The sequence below is a fragment of the Manacus vitellinus genome, unplaced genomic scaffold, assembly GCF_001715985.3.
Source record: "Manacus vitellinus isolate BGI_N305 unplaced genomic scaffold, ASM171598v3 scaffold_6_pilon, whole genome shotgun sequence".
Taxonomy (NCBI): Eukaryota; Metazoa; Chordata; class Aves; order Passeriformes; family Pipridae; genus Manacus; species Manacus vitellinus.
Genome location: NW_021940750.1, coordinates 22876424 through 22886669, shown reverse-complemented (window position 1 = coordinate 22886669; position 10246 = coordinate 22876424).

Here is a 10246-nt window from a genome sequence, read left to right as displayed (position 1 = left end):
GGGCCGGGCGGCCGGGGCGGGGGCGGCACCGGGGGCGGCCCGGCAATGCGTGCCCGCGGCCGGGAGCGTCCAATTGGCGGCGGCCGGCTGCCTCCCGCGGGCGGGCGGGCCGGGCGGGGCTGCCGCCGCGCCGCCGCGCCGAGCGCGCGTGGGAGCACGCGCCTGCGGTAGGTGGCCGGGAGCGGGGGGAGGCTGCGAGCCCCGGCCGCCCTCCGGCCACCGCGGGAGGCGGAGAGCGCTTGTGCGGTGCCTTCCGACAGCAGGGCAGGGGGCAGGCAGGGCGAAGGAGCAGGGCAGTGCGGCTCGGGGCTGGGCGGGCAGCGCCGACGGAGGGGCCAGAGGGGGACGTCAGAAACGGGAGCCGATGAGACCTAAAGCGAAGGCAGGTGGCCCGCCTCCGCTGGCGGAGCTGGGGCCGCTGCTGCCTCCCCCTCGGTCCCACGGTCGCGGAGCGGGGCCGCCCTCGGCTGTGCACCCTAAGGGAACCGTGGATCCCCAAGGCACCCCAGCCCCTTCCCCGGCCGGGGCTCGTGGCGCCGCTTCCAGCCGCGACCGTCGGGACCGAGTTTCAACCTGTTCCCCTCGGTCCTCACACCGTCCCTCCCTCAGGGCAGGTCACCGCGCAGGCTGTCGGTGCCGCGCAGCCTTGCAGCCCCCGGCGAGGGCTCCTGTCGGCGATGGGCGGCTGTGCCGGTGCGAGCGGGTCGCTGCTCCTCGGCCGCGGGAGGGTTAACGATCATCAGCTGCAGCCTGGGGAAGCTGCTTGTATCCACCTACCCCTCAGCTGCTCTGTGTAATTACTCATGTTTTGGATTTTTCTTTGCTTGGGTCTACTAAATTGTACTAAATTGTGCTGCTACTGAAATGTTTTTTCCTGCCGTTAAGATATTGCAAGGCAGAGAAAAATCGCTCGCTCATTTTTCTGCTGTCACGTTTGAATATGCTATGTAAATGACCCACTGAAAAAGCTCAAATTACATATTTCCACGCAAAGAGAGTTTTTGTGTTGATGTGGGACCAGACAGCCCCTTCCCTGCACTTTTGTGTAATTCATGTGTTAAATGTTTTTTCTCTACTGCAGCTCCACTTTTTTTTTCTGTTGGTTTTTGTTAAGTATTTTGTTGATTAATTGGCTGTAATCAGAATCAGCTTCTCTGATTTTTTTCCCCCATGGCTTACTCCCTTCTGAGACTTCAGTTTGTCAGAGAGAAAAAAGTTTAAAAAATGCCCTAGTGCTTAACTAGATGAGACAATACTTTGCAGCTCATGTCTTCTCATACTTTAGTTGCGCCTTTCGCTGGGAAATATCCTTAGGATAACTTCATAGTATTGGTTTTAGGGCACTTTTAGAATTGTCAAGGCAAAAAAATTGGCAAGCATTGGCATTTTTTTACTTGTGAATTGGCAGTGAATCATTCTTGTCTTCTGTGAAACGTGCATTTTGCAAACTCACTAGTCTGGGCAAGTAAATTTCAAACTACAGGTTGCTTGCAAAATGTTCGTGTTTGCCAATTCTGGCATGTGACTGATTTCGTTTTCTCTTTTCTCTGCCAAGATGCCAGAAACATACTTTGTGTTACACAGACAGGCGAGATCTGGACTTTGCCTTAACATCGTCCAGATAAACAGGTTTATGTTAATCAAGTTTGTGTTATGGCAAAAAAGCTTGAAGAGCAGTTTCCCCCATCTCTGTGAGATGTATTATGCAGGTTTATTCAACACATCTGACTTTCCTAAATACTTAGTTTCCTAATGGCTAGGTTCTCTCTTCTCCAAGAATTTTCAGCTTTGATTGATTATAACATAAAGCAGTGTTTGCTATGAAATTACATTTAATTTGCTACATTGTGCTTTTGTCAGGTAAATCTTTGACCTTTTCTGTATACCCTTAAAAGCTTTTCTTTATATTCCTGTAAAGCTCTCAAGTACAAAGCAAGTAGCAGTAACTCCCTAGCAGATCTAACATACAGTTTTCTTTAGATATAGGAATATAGCTGGCAAATTTAGTGATCTCTTCTCTTTTATAGTTGTGGCTTTTAAATTATTTTTAAAATAGCAGTGCCATCAGGAGCATAACCATTAAACTTTCCAGTAAAAGAAAGGGGTCAGATTTTTTTTCTCTCCCATGTAGCACTGTACATCAGTTCTGATTAGCTGTACTCTCTTATGATTTGTATCCTTAATTATCATTAAGAATTTAAGAGCATACCTTTGTCTCTAACTGCAGATCTTTCCTTAACTCAAGTTCCTTGAATCCATCACTACATCAGTGGCATAATTAATACTTGGTGTGGTGTGGTTGGTTTAGATTACAGTCCAAGGGACACAAGGTAAAAAGCTACATCTTAGCAGTGGCAACCCCCCATCTGGAGTCCTTGTTTGTGCTGCCTTGCCAGCTATCTTGTTAAGAACTAGCAGCTGGTACCATTCCCTGCTTGAGAAACTCAGACTGTGTGGGGGTTAAAACCATATTTTGAGTGGGCTAAATACATCATGTTTGTAGAGTTCTTCATTTTCAGCTCTCTCAAGTCTGGCATCAGCAAATAGAGATGAGAAATGGTATCTATATGTGTTATAAACCTCTCAAGATGTTTTGGTGTGCAGGGTTTCTGTTGCCCCTATTGTAAAAGTGGTGACTTTTCCAGTCAGTGAGATGGTTTCCAAGGTGGCATCAGTGATAAGTCATGGATTCCCCTGCTCTGACACTTGGACTGTGGTAGTAGCCTTTCTTCTTGCAGCTTTTAACCCAGGTATTGCACTGAGGCTTTTTACAAAACACCTGTCGGGATCTTTCCCAATAAACTAATAAGATCAGTTTTGAGTTGTTGAAAAGTCCTATTAAAGGCTGTCTTTGCAACAATGTTAGCCTTCTCTTTGAAAGCTGGAAAACTAAAAAGAGCATGAGGAAATGAGCTATAGAACTATAAGGATTCATGGGGTGCTGCATAATCTAACATAATCTTGGCCGTCCAGAAGTTGGGTTTATCTAAGATAGTCACTTAAGGTCAATCTGCAGTCAGCTAGGAAAGGAGAACCTTTAGCAGGCAATTCTTGGGCAATTTGTCTGAACTGTTAGTTTTATTACCAAAAAAAAAAATTGATGAAATACTCAATGGCAAAGCCAAATTATTTTGTCCTCAGATTTCTTAATACATTTTCTTTGGAGTCTAATATGCTGCATGTTTTCTTAAAGGAAAATGGAAGTAATAACTTCACAAATGATTAACCTCAAGGAAGAAATGCCTGTCTTTGTATGTGTTGGGTATGAGCATGTGTTGTCTTTGGGACTATGGCTGTAATTATGACCACATGAACTTGAGTCCTAGGAAACTAGAAGCCTTACAGCTCAGCTCATACATCTGGAAACTTTAGGGATTAAATCTTTGCTCCTAGTAGGTGGTGAAAGTTTTTCCAACACCTTAAACAGGGCCAGAAATCCATCTAAAGGTGTCTGTATTGGTAAGATTGCTTCCCAGATAGGGATTATGTGTCCCCTATTGACTTCTGTGATCAATTTTCGCTGTCTTTTAAATGTGCAGATAAGGTGAACAGGGTGGAATGTAGCTTTTTTTTCCCCAAAGCTTAAAGGGGAGTAAAATTTCAGAGATTAAGATTGAAAAAACACAGTCCTATAGAAATACCAGGGGACATGCATCAGGGTTCCAAGATGCTCTTCCATTCTGAAAAAACTTTGGATGTAAATACATGAATGCATTACTTAGAGCAGGATTGCACTTTTAAAATTAATATCTTGATCACCTGCATTTACTGCACTTCAGTTTGCATCTCAGAGCCTATAAACTGATTTTGTTTGGGATAAATCTGAGTCAAAAGGACTTGAGGAGCTCGTTTAATGTACTCCAAGTGCTAATGCAAATTCAGTCTACAGGATTTGGAGATAATTGGAAGTAAAAGCCACAAAAAAGTAGTGTGAAAGCTGTGCCCTTAATGCCAAGTATTTCACTCTACTACTCTGCTCCTACTGGTAAGGTTTTACTCTGTTTATTAGTGTAAACTTAGGATATAGCCTGTTGACCAGCTTGTCAATCAGTTTTATGTAATATAATTCTTAGTATATATGGACAGAAAAAAAATACAAGGGAAAGAATAAACATCACAACATAATGACAAAAAAGTTAAGAGAAGACATCAATGCCAGGACCATGTGTCCATTAGGTAACGATAGAAACAAACAGTCTTTTATTTAATAAAAAATACTCTCAAAGGAAGGAGGTTACTGAAGTGTATAGGTTTCTTATACATCAGTTCTATAGAGCCAGTTTCTGAAAGGGAACAATAAAATTACAGAGCTTTTGGCCCTCATCCATCCCAAAAATCCTTCAATAGATACTTTTTTGACTGGACATGTTTCCTAAAATGTTGACAGTATTTTCTCAGCAGTGATATATTAAGGTCTATCAGTCCCCTGCAGTGAAATGTCTAGAAATATGTGTAAGATTTTCTTGAAGCTTATACCCTTAGATGTGAAAAAGACTTGCAAGGCTAAGCTAGTTGCCACAGTCTTATTAGGGGGGATTCACCTTATTCGAAAATAGATCAGGCGAAGGATCCTCTGGAGGTGCTGTGTTCCTTCTGTTGACTATAAACAGAGCATCAGGTGACTCTCTCAGATGTCTAACTGGGTGTCTGGAGTTAAGTGAGGCGTGATTCGTCTTGCTTTACTGAGGTAACTGAACTAAATGTCTCTACACAATTCCTTCTGCTTGAAACAGAGGACAGAACTGACTGGTATGCTTCAGCATCCTACAAAGGTGTTCTAGGAGTACAAAACTGTCCTAATATTAAAAGGGCAGGCAGTGTGCTCCAGAGCTGAGATTCAAAGTGGAGCTCCTGGTCCAAGGGCAGCAGACCTGGCTGGTGAGCTGGACAATAAGGATGTCTTTTTGCTGAGCTGTGTTTCTTGATTAATTATGCTCTTTCAGGCCAAGTTTTAGTTGGCATTTAAAGACATGAGTATTTATAGAAACTAATTCTCTCTGTGGGCTCTTGGGTTTGCCAGCTGTGAAGTGAAATGAAATGAAAGAATTATCTTTTAATTTACTCTTGAAAATGAGGGTGGGTATATGATACAGTAATTTTGCTATCTGAATCAGGGACCTCTTGTGAACAGAAGGTACCATTTGCAGAACTTCATGGTGGTTTTGTGGTTGTGTGGGTGATAGAAATGTGGGGAAAAAACTCTACTGAGCGTTTTTGAAGAGAAAAAGTAGCTGCATAACTGAAACTAGAGCTGGTCAAGCTCCACAGCACAAGGCCAGTTTATTTTCTAATAAACAGTTTCAGTGGAATAGCTGTTAGGGAAGAATTTGGCCTATGAAGTTTAATGATTAGTTGGTGTTTAATTGCTAGCTGCTCCTGAGGACAGAAACCTGCCAACAGAAATGCTCCTTTCTGATCCTTGCTGTGTTGTTTCCAGTTCACCACAGTTCAAATATTTGCCTGGATAAAAATTATATCCTATATATAAAAATTATACATGGTAGAAACATCAGGTGCATGTTCCTAAATTCATCCTAAATTATAAGGTTTAGCATGTGGAATAAGGTCTAGGCTGATAGGTGCATAGATTTTTTGGGGGCTATTCACTGCCAGAATCTCAAATGTCACTGAAGGGGGTAAAACTGAGGTAGAATAGATTGGGCAGATCTGGGCTTTCCTCTCCTAAATAACACATCTCTGACGTCTGCAATTGAATTACCCAAGTCTCTCTGAATGAAGGCAGCTGTGTTAGTTTACCCCACTACATGTGGACTCAGAGTTTGGCACCAACATTCATTTTTTCCCTGAAAAAATTGCAGTCTCCCTGTATTCAATCCAGGCTATTGATGTGACTGTGCTTGGAGCTAAGGCTGGTTGAGGGTGGCCACAGACTTTTGGGAGCTGCAGCTCCGAACAGCTGCATTAGCTCTTCAGTGACACTGAAACAGGCACTAGCTTTCAACTGGTAATTCCTTCTTTTCAGGAAGTTTGTCTTGGAAAATACTGAAGTTCTTCTAATTCTGCTAATTTTTGGTAGTTTGTAACATACTTTTGTTTGTGTCTGTGTGAATTATGCTGGTGTCAAATTTACAACGCTGACGCAGTGAGTCTTGGTACCAGAGAGTCCCAATCCCTTTGTGGGCCTGTGTCTTTATGAAAGAGGGAACTAAATACCTCAGATATTTAAAAATCTGCTTGTCTGCATGCCACTTCCAAAGTTTGTCCATTGGGGATGGCAGACTTTGCAAAAGGTTACCTGGATTCAGCTTCCCCAGAGCTGACAAGAGAGCTGTGAGACTGCATTAGCACTGCCATGAACTGTATTCCCACATGCCATAATGCTGTGCTACTGAGACATATTGTGGGTTGAGGAGCAGAGTAACCATGGTTACTTACAGCTGGGTGGGGAGATGGGGTGACTCGACTGCATTACTTCCATTCATTGAGTGATTTAGCCATTGTCCCGCTCTGTGGGAGCTGGCTCATATGAATTTTAATGTATAATACTACACATTTTTTAACACCCTGAATGCTTTGTAACTGGGCATTTGTGTCACACTAAAATATGAGCATCTCATGGAAGCCATGCAATAATGTTGGTATTAATTATTTTATGCCCTTGAGCATGAGATGCAACTGGTCCTTCTTCCTGCTGTTAATATCAGAGGCTCCCCTTTTAGCTTCCTCAGCAAAATACCCACTGTAATAAAATATGAGTGATTTGCTGCCTCCATATGCAACAGAGGGCCGCCTCTCACCACATACCTCTGCATCACTCACATGGTCTCATCTAGATAGATGGCAAAGCATCTTGGAATTTCTTTTCTGGAATGTACATGGTTGCCTACTGTCTCACAGGCACTGGCATAGGGGTAGTACCATAGAGTACCACTTATTAGTGTCTGTTAGTAAAAATGAACCAAACCAAAACCTCAATAAAACCAAAATCGAGCAACAAAAAATGAAGCATTTTCTCATACCCTCTGTTCCACATCATGGTAGTGTATCATGCATTCTTATGTTTTGATAATTAAACAAATACAATTAGACACAAATGACACAAATGCGTTAGACAATACCATTGCAAATGTACTATTTTATACTATGTATGAATTTGACTTGTCATGAAGTTTGTTTCTCCTTCAGATATATTTTTGGTAATATTATATAAAATACTAGGTACCTTTAAATTCACTCTTTGTGCAAGCTTTTTTTTTTCTACAGTTGTTTTTCATTCTCTCAAAACAGCAGTAGCCATGCTAAACGAACAGCACCATCAAGTCTAATGGACCTATATTTAGGGTGTCTAAAATAGAGAGTGACAACAAATGTGATATTTGTGGGTTACCCTGAAGGGCTGCAGTGTCCTGGCATCACACTAAGTTGCGTAATTTCAGTTGACTCTTCAGACACTGGAAATGAGGAAAGACCAGTTGGATCATCAAAAGAATTTTCTGCCAGAGGAAGCTTGTTCCCTGTGATACCTCTTCCAGAGTACTGTTTTTTATCTGGCATTTAATAATCAATCAGGTCTTCCTTAAAGTGGAAGACAACTTCTTGTTTTAATGTTGCCTTTATCTGTAACAATCAAAAAGGATCTCATTTATGATGAAAATCCCTTTTTAAACTCTCCTCATTGGAAGGGTTCTGCTGATACAGATTAGAAGTTATAAAATATGTTATATAGAAGTACAGTTATATATAAATTATTTATATATAAATAGGTGTTAGCTATATGGAAATACACAGAAGGCTTGAACAGAAGATGACTTCCTTGCTCAGCGTTCATAAGCTCCCTTTCCAACCAAAATTCAGCACAAGCAAACTCTGTTTTCATTCAGGACTGCATCACTTCCTCAATAGTCCTTGTCTTCTTGATGCTTTCACAGTTGAATTCTGTGTTTTTCTCTTGCTCTGAATCTGTTCTCCTGTTCTGTGCATACTCACAGCTCAGCTAGATCAATGGTCATCCTCTCTGTAGGCATACAGCCTACAGTGAACATCTCTGTCTGCAAGATTCAGTTTGTCACTTGTCTTGAATATGGCTAGTGTTTGAGGGCTTGGCTTCTTACTTGCTTGCTTGCTTTCCCCAGCTTTCTTTCATTCTTTCCCTAGCTTTCTTAGTAAAATCAGAGTTTAACTGATACTGATTGATGGCAAATAATTATACCCACCGTTTTCAGTGAAGATGTTTTCACCCAGCTTCTAGCATTAACTTAGTTGTAATTCAGAAAATAAAGCCCTGATTTCGTTTGTGCAATTGAAACCTGAGGCACAGGAAGAATTCTGCGGGCTCTCCTTTTACAAAATGGAAGCAGGATCAGTTTTTGGGTTGTACAGTGAATACTTGAAAAGCAGTAATTTTTTGCAATGCATATAGGCAGTGATGGAATGCCATTATGTGTCAGAACAGGATGGCACTTTCTACAACTCACAATGTGTGTTTGCTAGAAGACTGTTTACCATCCAGCACAATATTCCAGTAAACTTATGATCACTTACTCGCTTCCCTGTTTCTTTTGTCATTAGTCCCACTTTAGGAGAAGGACAGGTAGATAGGATTTTTTGGTCTGTGTTCGCTTCTTGATGGCTGTCTTCAGTGATGTCAGGCTGCAATGACGTAGTTGGTTCAAGGGTGATTAATTGTAGAACATTATGCTTTTTGCATAAGTGAGATAACTTAAAAAGCACACTTTGATAATCATCACAATGGCAAGTAAAGTACAGTAGCTTTTGGAGGGTTTGGTAAATGGAATACATCTGGCTAGCTTGTCTGTGCACAATTTAAACAAGAATATATGAAAGCATTAATATCAAGATGTGCAAACCAGGTTGCTCAGTGGGAATTCTCTTTGAAAAACGTGTTCCTTGTATGATGCACTTTTTTAGGTTTGAAAGAAGAAATCAGTTTTTAAACCCAGTTCCCTCCACATACTATGAATTGGAACGGCAGTTGTTCTAGCACTGTGTTGTGCAATAGTTGTGACTACTGCAAATTCACTGTCCTGAAGCAAAGAAAAATCTGTGACACATATAATGGGCAGATGTGGAAGTCTGGGATCAGGCTGCTGCTTTGGAGTTCCGCCCTGTGAAGGCCTTGAGAAAACAAGGAAGAGTGGTAAGGACCATGTACCTGCCCTCTTCTGAGGGAATGTTAGCAACCTCTCCTCCCTTACTGCATTTACACTTTTTGTTGCCTACTGTTATTACCAATGGAATTTTGTTGAACAAAGTAAAATCTGATCTGAATTAGTCTAGCCTTTGGGAAGAAACCCCTTAAATTAGTGGGTTTTCTCCTTTTTGTACGATACTCACTGTGGAAAAAAAATCCCAGATTTTAGAGATGAAAATGTTCTGCTAAACAAGTTGGCACATTGGCTCTTCCCTGTGTTCTTGTCCCAGTCTACTTTTAACACATTATTACTCTATATGGTAACAGAAGCATTTGACTGATTTTTTACCTCAGATTCTAGTTTGAGTTGAAAGGCTGGCAGTTTGGGAAGTTATCCTTCAAGTTTCCATGCAATTACATGACTGGAGGCTTCAATTACACTTTGAATGCATCATGTACCCACAGGGAGCTGTATTGAAAGTCCTGAAATGTAGAACAGCTTTTCCAACGTTTCAACTGGAATTCTTCCTTGTTTTCTGCCTGCTATATACTACTTCTAATTGTAAAAGAAAATAAAAATAAAAATAAATCCTATTCTTTTTTTATTGCTGCTCTTCTACAGTGTCTTTTTATATTTCTCAAGTTTTTAGGAGTACAAGTAATAGAGAAGGAGGTTGTACAGTTTTCTACGAGTATCAGGTTTTGAATCTCTGTCTCTCCTTATGAGCCATCCAGAACTCATAAAATATTTCTAAGGCATGGCCTTGGCAGAAGGAGAAACATTATTGCCTCCTGAACTGCCTAAATATGCTAGTATTGCCTGCAGGAGAGCATCTGAAGTGCTTTTTCCAGTGGAAAAGAGAGGAGCTTCTGTGGCAGATAAATTTTGGTGTAGAGAAAACAGCAGCTGTTGACCTTTCAGCTATTAGCCTTGACGCAGATATTCCTGAGGGAGATGCTTATGACTTTCTTAGCAGTGCATCTCCTACAGACTCTCTTCTCTTACTATCACTGAAATGTGAGCTTCCAGCAAAGCTGGGATGTGTGTCTGTGGGTTATGGTTTTATGTGTGGTGGTTGTATTGTGGCTTGCAGAAAATAAGGTCATTGTAGGTCACCTCGGATTTAACACTGC